The sequence below is a fragment of the Chiloscyllium plagiosum genome, unplaced genomic scaffold (assembly GCF_037043375.1).
Source record: "Chiloscyllium plagiosum isolate Xiang-an unplaced genomic scaffold, Cpla_swu_hap1 HiC_scaffold_46, whole genome shotgun sequence".
Taxonomy (NCBI): domain Eukaryota; kingdom Metazoa; phylum Chordata; class Chondrichthyes; order Orectolobiformes; family Hemiscylliidae; genus Chiloscyllium; species Chiloscyllium plagiosum.
The window spans coordinates 5,075,114-5,101,021 of record NW_028270184.1 but is presented as its reverse complement, the minus strand read 5'-3'; the positions used below and the strand labels follow the sequence as shown (position 1 = coordinate 5,101,021).

General features: G+C 44.4%; 1 protein-coding gene across 4 annotated transcripts in view; it reads left to right on the top strand.

Annotated features, from left to right (window-relative positions):
• Nucleotides 1-8,535: 8,535 nt before the first annotated feature.
• The window catches only part of ahnak (AHNAK nucleoprotein), a 55,901-nt gene continuing 38,528 nt past the window's right edge, over nucleotides 8,536-25,908 (top strand). For all 4 annotated transcript variants that reach the window (XM_087983812.1, XM_087983813.1, XM_087983814.1 and 1 more), the window contains exon 1: nucleotides 8,536-8,688. The gene's annotated coding sequence lies outside the window, so the exon portion shown is untranslated. The remainder of the gene's footprint in view (nucleotides 8,689-25,908) is intronic.

Genomic DNA, 25,908 nt, shown 5'->3' with positions numbered 1-25,908 from the left:
ACATTATAACCAGACTGTACTGTGTCCCTCTGCTCTGACAGATACATTATAACCAGACTGTACTGTGTCCCTCTGCTCTGACAGACACATTATAACCAGACTGTACTGTGTCCCTCTGCTCTGACAGATACATTATAACCAGACTGTACTGTGTCCCTCTGCTCTGACAGACACATTATAACCAGACTGTACTGTGTCCCTCTGCTCTGACAGACAGATTATAACCAGACTGTACTGTGTCCCTCTGCTCTTGCAGACACATTAGAACCTGACTGTACTGTGTTCTTCTGCTCTTGCAGACACATTATAACCAGACTGTACTGTGTCCCTCTGCGCTGAGAGACACATTATAACCAGACTGTACAGTGTCCCTCTGCTCTGACAGATACATTAATACCCAGACAGTCTTGTGTCACTCTGCTCTGACAGACACATTAAAACCAGACTGTACTGTGTCCCTCTGCTCTGAAAGATACAAGAGAACCAGACTGTACTGTGTCCCTCTGCTCTGACAGATACATTATAACCAGACTGTACTGTGTCCCTCTGCTCTGAGAGATACATTATAACCAGATTTTACTGTGTCCCTCTGGTCTGACAGATACATTATAACCGGACTGTACTGTGTTCCTCTGCTCTGACAGACACATTATAACCAGACTGTACTGTGTCCCTGTGCTCTGACAGACACATTGTAACCAGACTGTACTGTGTCCCTCGGCTCTGACAGACACATTATAACCAGATTGGACTGTGTCCCTCTGCTCTTACAGATACATTAATAACCAGACAGTCTTGTGTCACTCTGCTGACAGACACATTAAAACCGGACTGTACTGTGTCCCTCTGCTCTGACAGACACATTGTAACCAGACTGTACTGTCCCTCGGCTCTGACAGACACATTATAACCAGACTGTACTGTGTCCCTCTGCTCTGACAGACACATTATAACCAGACTGTACTGTGTCCCTCTGGTCTGACAGATACATTATAACCAGACTGTACTGTGTCCCTCTGCTCTGACAGATACATTATAACCAGACTGTACTGTGTCCCTCTGCTCTGACAGATACATTATAACCAGATTGTACTGTGTCCCTCTGCTCTGACAGATACATTATAACCAGACTGTACTGTGTCCCTCTGATCTGACAGATACATTATAACCAGACTGTACTGTATCCCTCTGATCTGACAGATACATTATAACCAGACTGTACTGTGTCCCTCTGCTCTGACAAATACATTATAACCGGACTGTACTGTGTCCCTCTGCTCTGACAGATACATTATAACCAGATTGTACTGTGTCCCTCTGCTCTAACAGATACATTATAACCAGACTGTACTGTATCCCTCTGATCTGACAGATACATTATAACCAGACTGTACTGTGTCCCTCTGTTCTGACAGATACATTATAACCAGATTGTACTGTGTCCCTCTGCTCTTACAGATACATTATAACCAGACTGTACTGTGTCCCTCTGCTCTGACAGATACATTATAACCAGACTGTACTGTGTTCCTCTTCTCTGTCAGATACATTATAACCAGACTGTACTGTGTCCCTCTGCTCTTGCCGACACATTATAACCAGACTGTACTGTGTCCCTCTGCTCTGACAGACACATTATAACCAGACTGTACTGTGTTCCTCTTCTCTGTCAGATACATTATAACCAGACTGTACTGTGTCCCTCTGCTCTGACAGATACATTAATTACCAGACTGTACTGTCTCCCTCTGCTCTGACAGATACATTAATTACCAGACTGTACTGTGTCCCTCTGCTCTGACAGATACATTAATAACCAGACTGTACTGTGTCCCTCTGCTCTGTCAGATACATTATAACCAGACTGTACTGTGCCCCTCTGCTCTGACAGATACCTTATTACCAGACTGTACTGTGTCCCTCTGCTCTGACAGATACATTATAACCTGACTGTACTGTGTCCCTCTGGTCTGACAGACACATTATAACCAGACTGTACTGTGTCCCTCTGCTCTGACAGATACATTATAACCAGACTGTACTGTGTCCCTCTGCTCTGACAGATACATTGTAGCCAGACTGTACTGTGTCCCTCTGCTCTGACAGATACATTATAACCAGACTGTACTGTGTACCTCTGCTCTGACAGATACATTATAACCAGACTGTACTGTGTCCGTCTGCTGTAAGAGGTTCATTATAACCAGACTGTACTGTGTTCCTCTGCTCTGTCAGATACATTATAGCCAGACTGTACAGTGTCCCTCTGCTCTGACAGATACATTATAGCCCGACTGTACTGTGTCCCTCTGCTCTGACAGACACATTATAACCAGACTGTACTGTGTCCCTCTGCTCTGACAAATACATTATAGCCAGACTGTTCTGTGTCCCTCTGCTCTGACAGATACATTATAACCAGACTGTACTGTGTCCCTCTTCTCTGACAGATACATTATAACCAGACTGTACTGTGTTCCTCTGCTGTGACAGATACATTATAACCAGACTGTACTGTGTCCCTCTGCTCTGACAGATACATTATAACCAGACTGTACTGTGTCCCTCTGCTCCTTTAGAGACATTATAACCAGACTGTACTGTGTCCCTCTGCTCTGTCAGATACATTATAACCAGACTGTATTGTGTCCTTCTGCTCCTTTAGAGACATTATAACCAGACTGTACTGTGTCCCTCTGCTCTGACAGATACATTATAACCAGACTGTACTGTGTCCCTCTGCTCTGACAGACAGATTATAACCAGACTGTACTGTGTCCCTCTGCGCTGAGAGACACATTATAACCAGACTGTACTGTGTCTCTCTGCTCTGACAGATACATTATAACCAGACTGTACTGTGTCCCTCTGCTCTGACAGATACATTATAACCAGACTGTACTGTGTCGGTCTGGTGTGAGAGGTTCATTATAACCAGACTGTACTGTGTTCCTCTGCTCTGTCAGATACATTATAACCAGACTGTACTGTGTCCCTCTGCTCTCTCAGACACATTATAACCAGACTGTACTGTGTTCCTCTTCTCTGTCAGATACATTATAACCAGACTGTACTGTGTCCCTCTGCTCTGACAGATACATCATAACCAGACTGTATTGTGTTCCTCTGCTCTGAGAGATACATTATAACCAGACTGTACTGTGTCCCTCTGCTCTGACAGATACATTATAACCAGACTGTACTGTGTCCATCTTCTCTGACAGACACATTATAACCAGATTGTACTGTGTCCCTCTGCTCTGACAGACACATTATAACCAGACTGTACTGTGTCCCTCTGCTCTGACAGATACATTATAACCGGACTGTACTGTGTCCCTCTGCTCTGACAGACACATTATAACCAGACTGTACTGTGTCCCTCTGCTCTGACAGATACATTATAACCGGACTGTACTGTGTCCCTCTGCTCTGACAGACACATTATAACCAGAGTGTACTGTGTCCCTCTGCTCTGACAGATACATTATAACCAGACTGTACTGTGTCCCTCTGCTCTGACAGATTCATTATAACCAGATTGTACTGTGTCCCTCTGCTCTGACAGATACATTATAACCAGATTGTACTGTGTCCCTCTGCTCTGACAGATACATTATAACCAGACTGTACTGTATCCCTCTGATCTGACAGATACATTATAACCAGACTGTACTGTGTCCCTCTGCTCTGACAGATACATTATAACCAGATTGTACTGTGTCCCTCTTCTCTGTCAGATACATTATAACCAGACTGTACTGTGTCCCTCTGCTCTGACAGATACATCACAACCAGACTGTATTGTGTTCCTCTGCTCTGAGAGATACATTATAACCAGACTGTACTGTGTCCCTCTGCTCTGACAGATACATTATAACCAGACTGTACTGTGTCCATCTTCTCTGACAGACACATTATAACCAGATTGTACTGTGTCCCTCTGCTCTGACAGACACATTATAACCAGACTGTACTGTGTCCCTCTGCTCTGACAGATACATTATAACCGGACTGTACTGTGTCCCTCTGCTCTGACAGACACATTATAACCAGACTGTACTGTGTCCCTCTGCTCTGACAGATACATTATAACCGGACTGTACTGTGTCCCTCTGCTCTGACAGACACATTATAACCAGAGTGTACTGTGTCCCTCTGCTCTGACAGATACATTATAACCAGACTGTACTGTGTCCCTCTGCTCTGACAGATTCATTATAACCAGATTGTACTGTGTCCCTCTGCTCTGACAGATACATTATAACCAGATTGTACTGTGTCCCTCTGCTCTGACAGATACATTATAACCAGACTGTACTGTATCCCTCTGATCTGACAGATACATTATAACCAGACTGTACTGTGTCCCTCTGCTCTGACAGATACATTATAACCAGATTGTAATGTGTCCCTCTGCTCTGACAGATACATTATAACCAGACTGTACTGTGTCCCTCTGATCTGACAGATACATTATAACCAGACTGTACTGTATCCCTCTGATCTGACAGATACATTATAACCAGACTGTACTGTGTCCCTCTGCTCTGACAAATACATTATAACCGGACTGTACTGTGTCCCTCTGCTCTGACAGATACATTATAACCAGATTGTACTGTGTCCCTCTGCTCTAACAGATACATTATAACCAGACTGTACTGTATCCCTCTGATCTGACAGATACATTATAACCAGACTGTACTGTGTCCCTCTGCTCTGACAGATACATTATAACCAGATTGTACTGTGTCCCTCTGCTCTTCCAGATACATTATAACCAGACTGTACTGTGTCCCTCTGCTCTGACAGATACATTATAACCAGACTGTACTGTATCCCTCTGATCTGACAGATACATTATAACCAGACTGTACTGTGTCCCTCTGCTCTGACAAATACATTATAACCGGACTGTACTGTGTCCCTCTGCTCTGACAGATACATTATAACCAGACTGTACTGTGTCCCTCTGCTCTGTCAGACACATTATAACCAGACTGTACTGAGTCCCTCTGCTCTTGCAGACACATTATAACCAGACTGTACTGAGTCCCTCTGCTCTGACAAATACATTATAACCGGACTGTACTATGTCCCTCCTCTGACAGACACATTGTAACCAGACTGTACTGTGTCCCTCTGCTCTGAGAGACACATTATAACCAGACTGTACTGTGTCCCTCTGCTCTTGCAGACACATTATAACCAGACTGTACTGTGTCTCTCTGCTCTGACAGATACATTATAACCAGACTGTACTGTGTCCCTCTGCTCTGACAGACACATTATAACCAGACTGTACTGTGTTCCTTTGCTCTGACAGACACATTATAACCAGACTGTACTGTGTCTCTCTGCTCTGACAGATACATTATAACCAGACTGTACTGAGTCCCTCTGCTCTGACAGACAGATTATAACCAGACTGTACTGTGTCTCTCTGCTCTGACAGATACATTATAACCAGACTGTACTGTGTCCCTCTGCTCTTGCAGACACATTATAACCAGACTGTACTGTGTCTCTCTGCTCTGACAGATACATTATAACCAGACTGTACTGTGTCCCTCTGCTCTGACAGATACATTATAACCAGACTGTACTGTGTCCCTCTGCTCTGACAGATACATTATAACCAGACTGTACTGTATCCCTCTGCTCTGACAGTTACATTATAACCAGACTGTACTGTGTCCCTCTGCTCTGACAAATACATTATAACCGGACGGTACTGTGTCCCTCTGCTCTGACAGATACATTATAACCAGACTGTACTGTGTCCCTCTGCTCTGTCAGACACATTATAACCAGACTGTACTGAGTCCCTCTGCTCTTGCAGACACATTATAACCAGACTGTACTGAGTCCCTCTGCTCTGACAAATACATTATAACCGGACTGTACTATGTCCCTCCTCTGACAGACACATTGTAACCAGACTGTACTGTGTCCCTCTGCTCTGAGAGACACATTATAACCAGACTGTACTGTGTCCCTCTGCTCTTGCAGACACATTATAACCAGACTGTACTGTGTCCCTCTGCTCTGACAGACACATTATAACCAGACTGTACTTTGTTCCTCTTCTCTGTCAGATACATTATAACCAGACTGTACTGTGTCCCTCTGCTCTGACAGATACATTAATTACCAGACTGTACTGTGTCCCTCTGCTCTGACAGATACATTATAACCAGACTGTACTGTGTCCCTCTGCTCTGACAGATACCTTATAACCAGACTGTACTGTGTCCCTCTGCTCTGACAGATACATTATAACCTGACTGTACTGTGTCCCTGTGCTCTGACAGACACATTATAACCAGACTGTACTGTGTCCCTCTGCTCTGACAGATACATTATAACCAGACTGTACTGTGTACCTCTGCTCTGACAGATACATTATAGCCAGACTGTACTGTGTCCCTCTGCTCTGACAGATACATTATAACCAGACTGTACTGTGTACGTCTGCTCTGACAGATACATTATAACCAGACTGTACTGTGTCCGTCTGCTGTAAGAGGTTCATTATAACCAGACTGTACTGTGTTGCTCTGCTCTGTCAGTTACATTATAGCCAGACTGTACAGTGTCCCTCTGCTCTGACAGATACATTATAACCCGACTGTACTGTGTCCCTCTGCTCTGACAGACACATTATAACCAGACTGTTCTGTGTCCCTCTGCTCTGACAGATACATTATAACCAGACTGTACTGTGTCCCTCTGCTCTGACAGATACATTATAACCAGACTGTACTGTGTTCCTCTGCTCTGACAGATACATTATAGCCAGACTGTACTGTGTCCCTCTGCTCTGACAGATACATTATAACCAGACTGTACTGTGTCCCTCTGCTCTGACAGACACATTATAACCAGACTGTACTGTGTCCCTCTGCTCTGTCAGATACATTATAACCAGACTGTATTGTGTCCTTCTGCTCCTTTAGAGACATTATAACCAGACTGTACTGTGTCCCTCTGCTCTGACAGATACATTATAACCAGACTACTGTGTCCCTCTGCTCTGACAGACAGATTATAACCAGACTGTACTGTGTCCCTCTGCGCTGAGAGACACATTATAACCAGACTGTACTGTGTCTCTCTGCTCTGACAGATACATTATAACCAGACTGTACTGTGTCCCTCTGCCCTGACAGACAGATTATAACCAGACTGTACTGTGTCCCTCTGCGCTGAGAGACACATTATAACCCGACTGTACTGTGTCCCTCTGCTCTGACAGACACATTATAACCAGACTGTACTGTGTCCCTCTGCTCTGACAAATACATTATAGCCAGACTGTTCTGTGTCCCTCTGCTCTGACAGATACATTATAACCAGACTGTACTGTGTCCCTCTGCTCTGACAGATACATTATAACCAGACTGTACTGTGTTCCTCTGCTCTGACAGATACATTATAGCCAGACTGTACTGTGTCCCTCTGCTCTGACAGATACATTATAACCAGACTGTACTGTGTCCCTCTGCTCCTTTAGAGACATTATAACCAGACTGTACTGTGTCCCTCTGCTCTGTCAGATACATTATAACCAGACTGTATTGTGTCCTTCTGCTCCTTTAGAGACATTATAACCAGACTGTACTGTGTCCCTCTGCTCTGACAGATACATTATAACCAGACTGTACTGTGTCCCTCTGCTCTGACAGACAGATTATAACCAGACTGTACTGTGTCCCTCTGCGCTGAGAGACACATTATAACCAGACTGTACTGTGTCTCTCTGCTCTGACAGATACATTATAACCAGACTGTACTGTGTCCCTCTGCTCTGACAGATACATTATAACCAGACTGTACTGTGTCCCTCTGCTCTGACAGATACATTATAACCAGACTGTACTGTGTTCCTCTGCTCTGACAGATACATTATAACCAGACTGTACTGTGTCCCTCTGCTCTGACAGATACATTATAACCAGACTGTACTGTGTCCCTCTGCTCTGACAGATACATTATAACCAGACTGTTATGTGTTCCTCTGGTCTGTCAGAGACAGTTATAACCAGACTGTACTGTGTTCCTCTGCTGTGTCAGAGACATTTTAACCAGACTGTACTGTGGTGTTCTGCCAAACACATAACCAGAGCAATCTGTCCCACTATGTGAAACTCTTCTGACCAGGCTGGCTTCTGCCCCATGCTCTCACTGCCACCATCATAACCCGACTGTCTCGCCTCTCTCTTGTTCTGCCTGACATTGTTATAACCAGACAGCCCTGTGTTCCTCCACTCTGTCAGACATGCAGACTGTGCTGTGATCCTCCACCTGAGTGACCCACCCTCCCGCGGACTGCCCTGCGCCCCTGATCTGCCAGCTCTGTTTTTGTGGCACTGTTTTGGGGAGAGGTGGGTTCGCCCGGGCGCATGACTCCGCAGACACATCCCTGATGTCAGCTCTCTCTCTGTCTCTCCCTTTTTATTTTGGTCCATCCTCCATCCCGAAGCGAGTCTCCGCCCCTCGAGGACCCACCCGATCCTGTACAAGAGCCCAACCCTGTAACAGTAGAGGGTTATTATCGGGAATCTCGAGGTTGGTGCTCCACTTAAAAGTGCTGCGTTGACGAACGGGCTACTCCACACAAGCACTGGGTGCCCCGGTACGATGGGACGGCTAGGGCTTTAGCCTAGAAATCGCTGCCGCCAGGTAAATCAAACTGAAATCTCCAAGAGATGTGTTTAATTGCTCGGAACTTGCTGCAAGACTTCGACTGGGAATTTTGAGATGAATGCGCGCGTCTAACCGAGTGGCAGCAACGATTCAGACCTGGCGTTGGTGGAATTCTCTGAAAGTTTATTTTTTTTTGGGGGGGGGAAATCTTTTTTTGTTTGCAAAGCGAAAACGATTGCTGTTTTTTTTTGGATTATGTAGACGTGGGCGTGGATTCTTTCAGCTGCCCCTGGGCTTGCGAGCTGTCTTAACACTAAAATTAAGCTGAACAAGCTGACCAAAGTTTTGTAGATCGAGCAGCCCAGAGACAGGGAATCTGCAGGAATCCGATTACCCGTCAGTACCTTTTTCCCCCCCCCCTACCCCCTAATGTTTTCGCCACTCACACGTGTCACCAGAGAGAGAAAAAAAAACATTGCAAGTTGTGGAGATTTGTTCCAGTGGGTCTCTACTCTGTTTTTACAAGTGAAGCTGGAAAAATAAACCCTTGGCAAGTTTTTTTTAAAACAAAAATCTCTTGCACTGAGTTTCTGCAATCGTGTTTGACATGGGTGTGGAGAAGGGGTGTAGCAAAGCCTTTTTTTTCCCTCCCACCCCCCCCCCCCCACCCCAGCTCTGGGCAGCGAGCCAGAGTCTAACCTTGGAATTCATGACTGTGGTTGGAAAAGACAGTGTAACTTAAAGCAGACTTTTGAAGGGAGTGGGTGTGGGAGGAGGAGAGTGAGTGAGGGAGAGAGAGAGAAAAAAATGTAATCACTGCCAGAACTTTGTGTATGAAGCAACGAGAGAGTGAGAGAGGGGTGGGGGAGTGACTTGCAGACTGTAGAGTTCGGTGTGGCGAGGTTATTTAAGCAAGTTTAGATCCGTGAGATTGACTTTTGTCAAGTCTCTCATATGCAAATATTATTTGAAGTTTGCTGTCCTGTCTCGCACACTCTAATCTCTCGACTGGACTGATGGGGTGGGGATGATCGTGGACAATAGCGTTCCGAAGTCTGTCCGACAGTGGAAGCCTCTCATGCCCCCGCTTTGCTATTCCCGTTACAGTGCAACGCGGGCACCGATAGAATAAAGAGGCGCCTCATTTGGCGGAGTTCAGCCCAGGTTTTTTTAAGAATTCGAGAGTATGTTACGGGCAAAGCCCCACGGCTGGTCCCAGGAGCAAGAGAATCGACGTTTCGGGCATCAGCCCTTCATCAGGGAGGGTTTTTGTTTTAGAAAGATGGCCAGGATTTGGAGAATGCCTGGGCTGGGCAAAGTTAAAACTCTCCCGACACCAGGTTACAGCCCCCCAACAGGTTTAATTGGGAGCACTCGGCTTTCAGAGCACCGCTCTGGTGAAGGGGCAGCGCCTCGAAAGCTAGTGCTTGCAAATAAACCTGTTGGGCTGTAACCTGGCGTTGGGTGTGATTTTTTTAACATCGCCTTTTGTTAGTTTATTCGTCCCCTTTGTGCCCCAGATAATGGATTGACACGTACACACAAAATAAAGCAACCCCTGCCCTGCCTTTAGCGCTAGTGTTTGACAGATGATACATGTGTTAAACTGGACCAAGGTTGGAAGGGTGGGTCACTTTGCGTCCGAGTTTAATCTGTGCAGTGTGCCCAGACTGCCTGTTTCTTCTCTCTCGCTGAAGTAGGGTGTATCCCATATCCGATCGGGGTCCCACTTTTTCTTTTAAAAAACGAGCCAATAAAAAAATCCTTTTGCAGCTTTTCAGCGAAATCACTTTGCAATTTACAAAACAAAGGCGATGTGGGAGGATGGTGTTTGGGAGAGGGGTGGGCGAGGATTTTTATGTTGAATTCAAACGTCGGACGCCTGCGGGAGAGTGGGATTTCGTGTGTTTTTTTTTTAAATTATTATTCTGAAAGTTTGAAGAACCAGCCTCCCTCCCCCTAGCTGCTCAAGGAGGCGGGCCAGATGAATCGGAGCAGGGATTTACAGGGAGGTGCGGGCTCTTGCAAAGGCGAGATGCCTTCGGGCAGATCTGCAAATCCGTCCGGGGAGACTCTGGGGGGGGGTGGGGGGAACGCTGCGCTTTCGATGGAAGCAGCTCCCAGGACAGTAACCATTCAACCCCGACTCTGCAGATAAACCTCCGGAGAGTCAACTCGTAACATTTTCGGACCCCCCCCCCCCCCCCCAATGACCAGATGATCATGGGACTCAAAGATGCAGGTCTACTGCCCCAACACTCCCCTACCCCTCCCCCCCCCCCCCCTTGTAGTTCACAAAAACAATATGATGGTCGTTTCCACATCACAGCCTTGCTCTGTCTAAAAGCAAGTTACTGCCAAAGCTGCAATCTGAAACCAAAAGGGCTTTGACAAAGGGCCAGACCTGCTGAGATTTTCCAGCGTTTTCTTTTTTTGGCGTAATGTCTGTAAGTTGCTCAAAGGGCGGCAGAGTGGCTCAGGGGGTCAGCACTGCTGCCTCACAGCACCAGTGGTCCCAGGTTCAGGATTGATCGAATGGGCTGATGGGCCTGTTTCCACACTGTAGGGAATCTAACCTAATGTTAGGAAAGTCAGAATTTGGGCAAAAATCTCACCATTGAGACCCCTCCCCAGCTGTCCGGTGGCTTTGAAGACAGGATTAGACTCGACAGTGATGGCCCTTCTAGCCGAATAGCTGACCGGACCACGCCTTGTTCAGACTCTTGGGCACCCGGTAGCCTCTGGGACCAGATGCCTTAAGACCAGCCACAGAGCTGCACCCTCTGCCAAGGACCAGATGACAATGACGGAAGGGAGCCGGGAAAGGAGAAATCCCAATCCTGTTCAAGCACTGTCACCCGCCCCCATGCTCCTCGACAAACTGCGGGGGAATAGAGGTCAGCATTTTGGGTCGAGGCAGAGATTTACTAAGTCTTGAGGTCACGCAGAGGTGACATGGTGATGGTTCTGCAGAGTGCTCGAGGAGCATCCTTTTGATGGCACCAGTCTGATCAGGAGGAGGTCACCTTCAGTCTGTGAGCTGAGTCAATACGGGGACGACAAACGCAGAAACTGCTGGAGAAACTTAGCAAATCTGGCAGCATCTGGGGCATTAGGGACGGCACGGTGGCTCAGTGGTTAGCCCTGCTGCCTCACACCACCAGGGTCCCACGTTCGATTCCAGCCTCGGGCAGCTGTCTGTGTGGAGTTTGCACATTCTCTCCATGTCTGCGTGGGTTTCCTCCGGGTGCTCCAGTTTCCTCACACAATCCAAAGATGTGCAGGTCGGGTGAATTGGCCATGCTAAATTGCCCATAGCATTAGTGCGTTAGTCAGAGGGAAATGGGTCTGGGTGGGTTACTCTTTGGAGGGTTGGTGTGGACTGGTTGGGCTGAAGGGCCTGTCCCCACACTGTAGGGAATCTAATCTAATCTTTCCTGAATAAGCCAAACCTGACCGACGATTAGAGTGAGTTCAATGACCACAACCCTGTAATCAGAGCCTTAATGTGTACCAGTTTGTAACAGCATTGGATACAGGAACTTAAAACAAAGTAAAGATTTTTTAAGTAATAAGACAAAAGCAAATACTGCGGTTGTTGGAGTTTAAAAAAAATGTTTTGAAACTGCAGTTCTGAAGAAGTTTGATACCGGACTTGGTTCTGTTTCTCACTCCGAATGCTGCCAGACATGCTGAATTTCTCCAACACTTGCTGTTTTAATAAGTAAGTGAGGAGTAATGCGCTGCTCAACTGTAATTCAATCCCTATTTGAAAGCTGTACATCTAATCCTCATATATGATAAATCCCTACCTCTAAATTAAAAAATAGTGTAGGTTGTCCTATGTAAACTTGTTAGGCTGCCATACCACCCTCCGGCCAGTGATGGCACTGCTGCACCTCCATTGGCTAGGGGGTGTAACAACAGCGTGATGTGTTTACAGGGATAGTTGCCTTTACAACTATGGTCACGGGAAATTAAAATGGAGAAGGTTACCAAGAAGATGAAAATTTTTACACGGAGATATCTTGAGAACTATGGCATGCCAAATTACACACACACACATTTTTGCCAGTGTGTTGCTGAATTCTTACTTCTGCGATCAAACACAGAGACCAAACACAACCCTGCAGGCATGCTCTACCGAGCAAATGTATCCAAGTTTTTGGTATTTGCAGTCTTCCCAGGTTCAAGACTGATTCCAGGAAACTTTGAGAAATGTTTCTGCTGTTTTAGGTTCTGGCCTGATTCTTTGTGCTCTCTTTTTATAAGTATACAATGTTATTTTAGCCTGCTTTCCCAACCTCAGAAAGTGATCTTGAGGGTGTACAATTATTTTTTAGTGCGAGCTGGCAGTGAAGTTAATTAGAAACAGGCAGATATGAAGCAGTGCAGACTGAGATACAGCTTACCGAGGAGCATCACAGGCGCAGGGGTACATACTGAGACAGAGCTAGTTCGTCACATACTGAAAAGTGTGGATATGCCATACTGACACTGCACTCAAAAACTAAGATAAGACGTGGTCATGGTGCAACACAGTTATTGAAGTCATGTAAACTTTGAAACACAGAGACACTAACAGACAAAGACTGATGAAGATACAGGGAAACATTAAGGCACAGACACCAATGAGATATGCACCTGAAAAAATTACATACGTTGGATAAGATGGCAACTTTAAACGTAGGCTGAATAATTTTGCTCGTGACAATTTTCATCTAAACATGCATTGACCAAAGATATGATTTACACAAGAAAAATTGGTTTTTACCTATCGATGTAAAAAGAAAAGCCTTTACTAACAACTTTAGCACAGCAGCCTTGTAAGAGTGGAAATGTTGAATGAGAACACACTTTAGCCAGCTTATCTGTGAAAAATCTGTTTAAATGAGGTTGTCAAAAATGATGATAGAAAAGATGGTGTTTCTTGTACAGAGAAGGCGTTGCTGAGAAAAAGTACTTTTCCGGGCATTGTTTTCAGAATATTTTAAACTGAGACTCTTGTTGACTGGATACTAAAAATCATGAGGCACTTTTTAAAGGCCCTGATGTCTGGGCTAGCATTCATCTCTCAACCAACAAATCAAGTACTCATTTATCTTTTAGTTGCTACATCTAATATCACTTGTTTTTTCAGTTGTCAGTTTTTAGTTGTACTGCTGTGAGATGCCCCAGCGTATATCCCTGCATTGCAGAACACTTTTTGCCAATATTAGTCTTTTGCAAAATACTGTTTATAGTTAATCGATTGAGCGAGAAGCACTTTAAGACAACTCTAAAATAGGATGAGATGCTCTGTAGAAACTTCAAAAAAGTGTATTGGCTTCAGAGAGAGATTTATTGGCGAGAATAGTTTGGGAATGTGTCAACATTTTCGGTGGGAAATGAGTTAACAAAATAAACTGAGATTATAAAACAAAGGTTCCATTTTGTCTATTTTAAAATCTGTCAATTTAACTCTGAGAATGTGGGAACCAACTAACAATGCACAGCAACTGATTTTTTAAAAAAGTTGCAATTTTGTTTTAAAGAAAGGACATTGCGTGGGGCTATTTGCTGTGTTGACCGTGGGAAACAATTTGTAAATATTTACTGCCAGGTTTTGGTGAAAGAGAGCCTACCCTTCGGGGTTTGTTAAACTCCGGGGGTGTTTTGGAGTGGTTACATTTCCAGATACTAATATCTTCTAACCTTTTGGTTTGACATACACGAGCAAAGCTTCCATTCAGCATTTTAACCCATTAGCAACTACTGTTAAAATAGCAAATAGGAATTTTGCAGGATAGCTTACAGCAATAGTCAGCCTCAGAATCACTTGTATCTCTAAGAGTTTTGTGCAGCATTTATTTCAGGGGTAATGTTTATATTCTTAACGGAGTGTGGTGAAACAGATCTCTCTAAAGTTCTAGTGATGGAAATCAGATGTATATTGTCCTGAAGTGGGAGTAGTTCAATTTAAGAATTTTAAATTTTAAATTTGTAGAGGAATAAGACGGTGTTATTTTCTGGGTCTGTAGATTGTGAAGGAGGAAAAATGGCCTTTAATAAAGTGATATGTATTTCTTGTCAGATGTGGGAGTTTAAGGAGAGATTAAAGGTTACTGCGGATTATATCTGCCATAAATGCTGTTGGCTGCGAATCTTATCAGATCGAATGGATCGGTTGGAGAGACATTTAGAAGCAATGAGGAATTTGCAACAGCATGTATAGATGGCAGTTATAGGAAAGAGAGAACGTCTCAGATACAGTCACATAGATGGGTTAACTCCAGGAAGGGTGAGAGAGGTAGGCAGCTAGTGCAGGAATCTTTTGTGGATATACCCATTTCAAACAGGTATGCTGTTTTGGGAAATGTAGGGGGCGATGGATTCTCAGGGGAACGTAGCACGAACAGCCAAGTGGACGTCTCTATGACTCTATTAAGATAGATTAAGAGCAAGCTATAGTTACAGATTTTCCACAAAATGGTGGTGCTTTCAAGCCATTTTGTATTGGTCCATTGCTTCCCCATCCACAAACCCTGATTGTTCCTTCCCATCAACTAATGTCGAAACTATTTATAAGCGTTGACGAAAGTTGTACAGGCTCCCCCTGATAAAATCTGCTGAATCAGTGCAGGCCACACCATGTTAGTCATGTAACAAAGTACTTCAAACAGCTTACTCACCTGTAAACAAGGTCAAATAATGGTCTCTTGATATAGAGAGCAGTAAATAAACCAGGTGAAGGATGCTACTGGTAGAGTTGCTCCAACAGCGTTCTCAAGTTTGCCAATTTTACTCAGGGTCACATGCTTGCTTGGCCATTAGGAGGTACCAAATGTAATGAGAAGATGCTGAAAATAGTCAGCAGGTCTGGCAGCAACTGTGGAGAGAGAAACAAATAATGTTTCAGGTCATAGATGACTTCTTCTGATCTTCATATCTAATGTAAAATGTTGGGTGGAATCCTCTGATAGCATGCCAAGAAATGGGAAGACCATTTAATTAGGTAGTATGAATTTTGGCTCCATCAGAATTAAGTTCAATTCAGGTGGACCCATTGTTGATCTTCCCAATGTGCTGATTATTGAGGCCCTTAAGTGACCCGTTAATGATCACTTCAGATTGTTATCCTGTTGTCAACATTGGAGATAGTCAGGACTGCAGATGCGAGAGTGTAGATCGAGTGCGGCACTGGGGAAAAAAACCCAGTGAGGACTGCAGGTGCTGGAGATTAGAGTCAAGAGTGTGGTGCTGGAAAAGCACAGCAGGTCAGGCAGCATTCGGGGGAGCAGGACAGTCAATGTTTCAGGCAGGAACAAGGGAGCGGTGGGTTGGGGGAGTGCTCCACTGACAGCCAACCCTTGACCTCGCTGCCAACATTTCTTCCTGCATTCCCCACCTCTTGAAATCCTACCTGGCACTACTCACTTTTGTCTAGGGTTTAATTTTGATTTGGTTTCTTTCAGGTACTCCCTTATATTCACTGGAATTCTTGAGCACATTCTTGAGTTCTCTTGTATATTATTAAAAGTAGCTCACACAGATACTGCAGCTGATATGAGCTTTAACTGCTATCAAGTTAATTTCAGAACTTTTTCCCCTGACCCTCTATTCCTGATGAGAATGGGGGAACTCATCCCATGGGTGCACCTGTTTAATGTGTGCCCCTATAAATAGAGTCCATGGGCTATTAGAGTCAAGAGTGTGGTGCTGGAAAAGCACAGCAGGTCAGGCAGCATCCCAGAGCAGGAAAGTCATCAGAATAAATCCTGATGAAGGGCTTTTGCTCGAAACATCGATTTTCCTGCTCCTGGGATGCTACTTGGCCTGCTGTGCTTTTCCAGCACCACACTCTTGACCCTAATCTCCAGCACCTGTAGTACTCACTTTCTCCATGGGCTATTAAGCTACTGAGAGCCACTAAGTCCCAGCTCCTTTTCAACCACACACTTTGCAGAGGGGCATCATTGTGTGGCATCCAGGAGTGAGAAGCCTGACTGATTCTTCTAGATGTTTCCAAATTTAATGCCTACTGTAGTTCCCAGCCCACCTTGTTGCAATCCTGATTCAGCCTAAATTGACTTCAGGATAAGAGGCTCCATATTCCTTAATCTGTGTATTTCGTGGGTATTGGGCTCATCTTCCATGGCCTAATAGCTCCTTGGTTGTCAGTGTCTAACAAAGAATGGGTATTGTACTTCTGGTAAAGTGGCAGAAATATAGAGTGGCTAGCATTACAGAACTCCTAGCACACTGAGACTCAGCATTTGTTTTAGGAATTAACTGAAAATAACCAACTTTTTCACACAGAGGGTGGTACGTGTATGGAATGAGCTGCCAGAGAAAGTGGTGGAGGCTGGTACAATTGCAACATTTAAGAGGCATTTGGATGGGTATATGAATAGGAAAGGGTTTGGAGGGATATGGTCCGGGTGCTGGCAGGTGGGACTAGATTGGGTTGGGATATCTGGTCGGCATGGACGGGTTGGACCGAAGGGTCTGTTTCCGTGCTGTACATCTCTATGACTATAAGAGAGCTTCGCTGTTTGGACTGACTGTGGTAAAGAGGACAGGTAGTAAGGGAAGAGAGTGTCAAGCGTGGTCTATCAAAATAATAGATCATCAGAAAGAGATGTTGATCTTGTCAGGCTTTGAGATTTTTACTGCTCATGTCAAACCAGTTATCCTGGTGTGAGAATGATAGTCATTTTGTGTACCCTTAAGAAGTGGAGACATTTACATCTGTTTCTCTGAAACACTTGACCCCATAGGTCCAGGTTAACACTGCAGTGCAGTACTAAGAGAGTGCTGCATTGTCATTAACGTTGTCTTTCCGATGAAATATTAAACTAAGACACAAACTTCCTGGGTTGGGCGACGTTGAAGGTCCCGCTGTGCTATTGCAAGAACAGCAGGGAGTTGTCCTTGTATTTCGACCAACGTTCCTATTTTGAACAAACACACTCGCGAAAACAGCTGGACTGCACGTTCACTTTACGACTGCCGTTCACAAAATGGCGACTGTGGTTTTCCTGCATTCCAGTGGTGACTGTTTTTCAAAACGAAGCCTTATGCTAAACACTGATGAGCTTCTGAGACAAGACCAGGTGTAAATACTTGCAAAGTAGATAAAGTTTGCAAAAGCTGAGAGCAGGGATAAACATAAGCCTCTCAGCTCAATCACAGCTAGAATATGTCATTACACAATATTGTAGATAATTAATATTAATTCATCAAAAAGATAATATGTATAATACATAATCCTTTCTCGGCAATTTAACAATGTGGGACATGGAACAATTGTGTATAAACCCTGCAGACTTGTGCATACCAGTATGTACTGTATTACAAAGTATTTAAAGCATAGAAAATAAGGCCAGCCTTAGTTTATGCTCCACACATGCGAAAGGAATGCACACATTATTTAGAGGCTTTAGACAATTATTAATAATACACAGTTATACTGAGGTTACATTTTAGTTGATGATTTCAAAGCTTACAGTCCAGAACCCCTTGAAAATACAGGCACATTCCTGGTGGCAATTTTGTGAGGAGTCCCTGCAAGTGTTAAAAATCACACAACATCAGGTTATGGCCCTGCTCCGAAAGCTAGGGTGCTTCCAATTAAACCTGTTGGACTATAACCTGGCGTTGTGTGATTTCTAACTTTGTACACCCCAGTCCAACACCGGCATCCCCGAATCATGTGGAACAAGTGGGAGAAGTGAGAGTAATAGGACGGCATCTCCAAATCCTGCAAATGTTGGCAGTGTCCAAGGACATAGATTCCCCCAGCAAAAACGATAACTTCCCAGGGCTACCTTCCTTCCCACAAATACTGACATCATTATTTGGAAGACATTCTGATGTTGAAACTAACCCAGAGACTGTCTGAAAACCATATTCTTCACTAGGCACCTCGTTCAAATATTCACAGCCCATTTAACCCGTTTGCACACTCCATTGAGCTGCAGAGGGCCCAGTTTGAGAACCTGTGCTATGCGTTACAGCTGTGCATGAAGATTCGATTCCTGCTTTGTGCTCGGGCTAGTCCAATGGAGCTGGCTGTTAGCAGAGAATGAGAGGGCCAGCTAATGACGAGTAGTAGAATTGAGGAATGCTCTTGCTCCTGATAACTGTCTGATAGAAAGTGAATATGAGATGTAAACAAAATTTATTTCATTTGTTATGTCTCCCATGGTGGCCTAATCTGGCAAACCATCAAGTGTAGCCCATTGAGTATGACGTGCGGGTACGTCCTCCACCAGACCAGGAATCAGGACTGAAGTGGGGTTGGTGTTAGTGAATGAAACTGGAACAATATCTACATGTCACAAGAAAGATTAAGTAACTCTGAAAAGACCAGATGCTGCATCTAGTATCTCAACAAAGACACAGCCCGTCAGTTAATGCTATTCCTGGAGTACTGTTAACTCACAGATAATTTAGGATTTCCTGCTTGCAGGGGGCTGGGACTATGGATTTAATGTTTTTAAGTAAGCAAAAGTGTGGGAAAGTAGAGGGCAGTGTTGCAGTGCATTTGAGATACATTATATACAGGGTCCTTATTTGGCTCAGAAGGGGAGCTGTAATATGAGCAGAACAGCAGGCTGGGACTTTGCAATCTTGGCCTCAGTTAAGATCGAGACCTACAGAATAGAGGTGACCCTATACAGAATGGGAGCAGCACCCTAGCTGGATTTGTCTAGCTCATTTCTCTAGGGTGTAGCTTTGCTCACTGAGCTGTAGGTTTGATATCCAGACGTTTCATTGCCTGGCTAGGTAACATCATCAGTGGCGACCTCCAAGTGAAACGAAGCTGCTGTCTCCTGCTTTCTATTTATATGTTTGTCCTGGATGGGGTTCCTGGGGTTTGTGGTGATGTCATTTCCTGTTCGTTTTCTGAGGGGTTGATAGATGGCATCTAGATCTATGTGTTTGTTTATGGCGTTGTGGTTGGAGTGCCAGGAATTCTCTGGCATGTCTTTGCTTAGCCTGTCCCAGGATAGATATGTTGCCCCAGTCGAAATGGTAGTTTATTTCCTCCATGTGTAGGGCTACGAGGAAGAGAGGGTCGTGTCTTTTTGTGGCTAGCTGGTGTTCGTGTATCCTGGTGGCTAACTTTCTTCCTGTTTGTCCTACGTAGTGTTTGTGGCAGTCCTTGCACGGAATTTTGTAGACGACGTTGGTTTTGTCCATGGATTTGTTCTCGTTGACAGTTTTGTGGCCATTCCTTGCATCTGATTGCTGGCCCCAGGGAGTATTTGGGGAAACTCTCAAAATCTTTCCTGGTCTGGAAAGCCTCACACTGGGTGAAGCCTCTGAGACACTGTGAAGGGGTGATTCTCTTTTTAACTTATGCATAAGTCCTCTAACTGAGGAAGTGAATGACCTGCTCTTGACATTTTGCCCTTCAGCCAGTTACCTGGGAAGTTTTTGAGATTGTCCTGGGGACCGATGCATGAACGTTTTGCTGTTTGGTTGCAGTGCAGAAGATGGCTTGAATACTGCACATCACTTTGGAGTGGGCTACATTCAGTGTTTTGAAGGATTATTTGACCATAGGTTATGGCAAGACACTTTGAGATGGTTGGGAAAGTATTTCACCAATATGGCATTTGGAGGGAAATCCAGCTTGGAAAGCCAAGTCACATGAGGGAACAGTCATTTATGGCTAAATCAGAGTGGTATGTAGCTTGGAGGTGATCTTGTTCCAGTTAAATTCCTGCCCTTGTCCTTTTTGCCCATCATTTCCTTCATCTCTTCTGAAGGCATTGACTCTTTCAATGTGTGGCGATCTCTCCAATACCTCTCATAAGTGGTTATACCTCATGGATGAACTTGGGCAATATGTGTTAGGGTGTCTGATCCACCAACATGGAAGGGTGACATCTCAATTCTAGTCCTTGCCTGAAATCACAACATAGTTTTTAGTCAGGGGTTCACTGGAGTAGAAACATTGGCTTATTTCTTTCCCGTTACCGTCTCTGGTTGGAATTTGATGTAATGCAATAGGGCTATTGAAAAGCTACATGGGAATACAATGCATAATTTTGGCTGTTGCTACTTTAGGTTTTGGCAAAGAGTCCAGTCTTTCAGAGAAAAAGCGTAACTTGCTAATCTGTAGACCACAGAGTCTTAGAGATGTACAGCATGGAAACAGACCCTTCGGTCCAACCCATCCATGCCGACCAGATATCCCAACCCAATTTAGTCCCTATCTACTGACAAATATTTGCATGAGCAATATATTTTCTGCACTTTCTTATTGCGCCTTTCCACGCCTGTCTTCAACTGGCTTTCACAGCACTGAAGGTGTGTTTATGCCTATCTCGCGTTGTATTCTAGGAGTTATGACCACCATGTTGTACCTCACCTAAGAGCCTTCCTTAGGTGTGAAGCTAAGCTGTGAATGAAGTATTGCAAGCGGCATGAATAGGCAGGGGAGAGGATGGTTATTGGGCAAATATCTAGCCTCATTTGCCCCACACTATCCAAGTCCTCACTTTTCAAGAGTTGTAACTGTTGTGAGCAGGAGGGCGAGGATACTGTTCCTATACAGCGTCGGTGCTGACTGAGCTGAGGTGAGCTTAACCTGGTTCTTTACTGTAGAGCATAGTTGTATTTTGGACTTACGGAGACCAAGATCAAAGAGCCAGGAGCTGACTAACCTAGAATCTGATCCATTTCTGCAGCACTTTTCATGATCCCAGAAGGACCCAAAAATACAACAAGGTTCTTTTGAAGAGCATGCACTTCTGTAATGTAAGAAACGCAGCAGCCAATTTGCACACAGTAAGCTCTCACAAACAGCGACTGGCCATACAAACTGTGATCAAGTGCTCGCAAACAGCCGAGAGGACAAGGGCTTTGCAAGAATGGATGCCTTCACAACGAAAGTGCAGCAGAAAGCAAATGCAAATTAACTTTTCTTAATGGCATTTAGCTAATTGCTAAACACAAGTCTCAATTTAAATTAAGTCTAAAAAATACGAAGTAAACAACTAACTTCTGTGCCACAAACTGTTATGTAGGTCAAGGAATCTGTGCCTCGGCTGAATTGAAAAGAACTGTGTTATTTTTCTTGGCTTTGTTTCTGAACCCTGTTGATGTTAACTGGAGGAATGCAGTTTGCTCTCCCTTCAGTGTGAGCTTAAGAAACTGGCAGAGAGGGAAGTTGTTTTTTCTCTTTCTGGGTTTTTTATTAACAGACTGTCGTTGAATTTAATTTGCCTCACCACCGTCTTCTCAAGGGCAACTAGGGAGGAGGCGATAAATGCTGCCAGTGGTGCCCACATCCCACAACTGAAAATAAAAACTCTTGGTGCAGAGAGATAGAGGTTTCCAGTTCTACGTGCCATGGCGCATGAGACCTTTAGCAAACAGAAGCAAATAAAATATGAAGGAAGAAGAATTATTTTACTTGTACCCACCCCCACTCCAATTTTGGTTTCCTGAAAGGCCAGGCTCCTGATGTGGTACCTCACTCAGCTGACCGTTTCTACTATTTGAGTCAAGTCAGACAGCGTCTTGCCTGAAGTGAATTCAGAATGGGTCTGGCAGTTACTTCTGCTCATGGACAAAACTGAATCCAGAAATGATTCCATGTTAAAGCAAGCAAGCATTTGTTTGTACTGTTTTGAAAGTTGTTCACTTTGGCTTTGGATTCGTCCCATTGGCCACACGGTTAATTGCAGTTTGCTATATTTCTGCTCTGTGGCAGTGGGACAAAAGCACTTAAAGGCACCCCACCTGTAGGCCCGCAGGAGGGTGAGTATGAATCTAAGAATTCAGACTGATTGACATGTGGCTTGAGCTGAGGCCAGACCAGGCAGAGATCTCAAATTGGGTTGATTCTACAACTGCTCCCTAATATAAGGAGGGTCTTTTCATTGTTTTCGAATTGGTACATTTATGGGGTTTGTGACCAACTGGTGTGAAACCTGCAGTTTCAATGTACCTCCAAGCTGACTGATTGCAATCAGACCATGGACTTTCAGAGAGAGTCACAGGCAGGCCTGTCCAATTGTCAGCTATGTATTTCCACAAATGTTAGCATTTTCCAGTTCTGAAACTGGTAGTGCAATGTTAAGTAACACCAGCAATGTGGGTTCAGTTCCTATACTGGCTGAGGGTCACCATGAATGTCCCACCTTTCAACCTTGACCCCTTGCTTTGAGGCATGATGACTCTCAGGTTAAACTCATCACTTGTTGTCTCTCTATTAGAGAGAACAGTCCCTGTGGTCCTCTGGGACGATGGCAACTTTACCTTGGCAAGCCTTCTGAATACCGTTAACTATTACCAGTTATGTGTGTACCAAGACTAGTGATTGTAACAATGTCAGCTGGAAAGACCTCTTAGAATTTGGGTTCCCTGATTGGGACTGATAATTTAGTCTAATCAGGGAGCCCTGGCTGACAGACAGAAGCAGGAATGTCAGAGGTTCTGTTCACTCGGAGAGATGGCTGTGAGGAAGCCGGACCCCCCCAGTGTCAAATTCTACGCACGTGTAAATAAGGGGTGACTTGCTGACAGGATACCTGCCTTTGTGGAGTTATTTCAAAGACAACAACTTGTTTTTCAACAGTGTAGAAGGATGTCCCAGGCTGCTTCACAGAAGTTTAAAGGGTTGGAAAGCTGAGCGAATGAACATGGCATTAGGAAGAGTAACCAAATCTTTGGTCAAACAGGCAAACTTTAACAGCCTAAAATGAGGGCAACACGGTGAGAGAAAACTGCAGAGACTGGTTTACAGTAGCCGAAATGCCTAAGATGGTACAAACGTTAAGTGAGCAGATACGATATGCAATCAGAGGATTTGATGATGGAGAAGAGCTTTTGATTTATGGTTGAAGGAGGGTTAGCAAGCTCGGAATGGATGAGGTCATGGAAGGATTTATACACAATAATTGACATTTAAATATGTGGCATTAGGAGACAGGAAGCCAATGGGACTATCCAGTCTTGGGAGTGTGGAGACAAGGAAGTCTTTAAATTGCTTGGATTGTGTTTATCCTTGCAGCTGCACAGTGAATAATGCAGAGACCCCCATGTGCCTGAGGCAAATTTCAGAAAGGCCTCAGAATCTAAGGAATGCAGCAGAGAATGTTATGAGTGCAGGGTCCAGATTTGCTGATTTCCTTTGAAGCCACTGGCTGCCCCTGTTGTTTACATAGGAGCAGACAACAGAAACAAAAATAGTGGAAAGGTTTAATCACACACTGGGCTAAATTCAGCCGCTTGTCTCAAACCCCTACCACCCCTTTAATTTTCGACACTGGGTTTGAAAGTGGACTTTGTGGAAAACAGACACAGAGAGTTACAGCTAAAAGGGAAAAAAAAAATCTCCTGTTCTGGGACATCATTAGAAACAATGTAAGATTTGATAAGGTGTTTCTGATAGCTGACTAATAGGCTCATCCCAGAATTAGCCCTGTTTTAGGATTAAACTAGGAAATATTCACCTGGAACCGATCACTTCAGGATTACTTCAATCCATAAGTAAGCAAAACAACAATCCTTTAAGAGACCTTACTGAAAATGTATGAAGTTATATTTTTTAAAATGTGAATGTGGAGATATGAACAGCTTTTTTCAGCTCCACAATAAAATCCCCTTTCCTAGACTCAGAGCCAATGCAGTTCCAAGTCAGGATGTTGTGTGGTTTGGAGGTAAAGTTGCAGAAGGTGTCTTACTGAAGGTATTCAGAATAGTGGTGTCTTAGCTGAAGTAACTAGTGGAAATCTATTTTATTTAGTAAGCAGAGAACAAAAATTTAACACCATCTTCTGAACAATGAAGGGAGAGGTTAGGTTTTGTTTCGGCAGGATAATGCTAGGGTATGGAATGTCTAGTAAGAAGCAGTGATAGATGCACAATCCAGGGATGTTTGTGAACGTGGATTAATACTTAGAGTCATAGAGATGTACAGCGTGGAAACAGACCCTTCGTTCCAACCCGACCATGCTGACCAGATATCTCAACCCAATCTAGTCCCACCTGCCAGCACCCGGCCCATATCCCTCCAAACCCTTCCTATTCATATACCCATCCAAATGCCTCTTAAATGTTGCAATTGTACCAGCCTCCACCACGTCCTCTGGCAGCTCATTCCATACATGTACTACCCTCTGTGTGAAAAGTTGCCCCTTAGGTCTCTTTTATATCTTTCCCCTCTCACCCCAAACTTATGCCCTCTAGTTCTGGACTCCCCGACCCAGGGAAAAGACTTTGCCTACTTGAAGGGTATGGTGAGACAAATGGATTTAGGAGGATGGACCAAATGTGTGAATCTCAAGCTGAGGATAGGGTTGGTGTGTAAGTGATACTCGCACAACTGTAAAATCTATGCAACTCATCACCTAGGACTCTAAGAATAATAGGTGAGGGACTGCTTGCCAGATGTGGGAGCTGCAATTTTGGGTCGGGGGCCGTGGGGGGTGGGGAGAACAGCTAATAGGTGAAGCAGTGATGGACTGCTGTGTGTCAAATTCTATTGGACTCAGGGTCATGGCTGATCCATATCCTGTTCAGAAAAGAAAGCACTGAACAAAATAAAGCAAATTAAATTCAATGAATTGACAGCTAACAAAAGAGGGTTCCGTCCGATTAATCCTGTTGTTGTCCAACTGACTTTTCCAGATCTAAAACCTGACAGGCTGGCCTCAGCATTACCCCAACAGAAGCTAATGTGGGCATTTTTCTGGGACATGTGAGATTAATTGGAATAATGAGACCCTGAAACTAATTCCGATGATTTATCAGTTCGTCAGACCTGCCCACATTCATAGGGATGCTTGTTTGTCAGCCTGTTGTGGATATAGGGCTGGGTAAAAACAATGACTGCAGATGCTGGAAACAAGATTCTGGATTAGACTGGTGCTGGAAAAGCACAGCAGGTCAGGCAGCATCCGAGGAGCAGTAAACTCGATGTTTCGGGCAAAAGCCCTTCTTCAGGAATACAGGCAGAGTGCCTGAAGGGTGGAGAGATAAATGAGAGGAGGGTGGGGATGGGGAGAAAGTAGCATAGAACACAGTAGGTGAGTTGGGGTGGGGATGAAGGTGCTGGTTTGGCAGAGAACTGCTTTATCTCAGCCAGTATGTCTAATTCCCATCTTCACCACTGGTTCTCTGACCCCTCATTACTGTCTCTGACTCTCCTTGCTATTTAACAGTTCCAGTCTCATTCAACAAGTGACTCTTAAAGGATTCCCTTTTCTCACACTTTTTATCACCTCTTGTTATTCTGTCTAATTTAATTCTGTC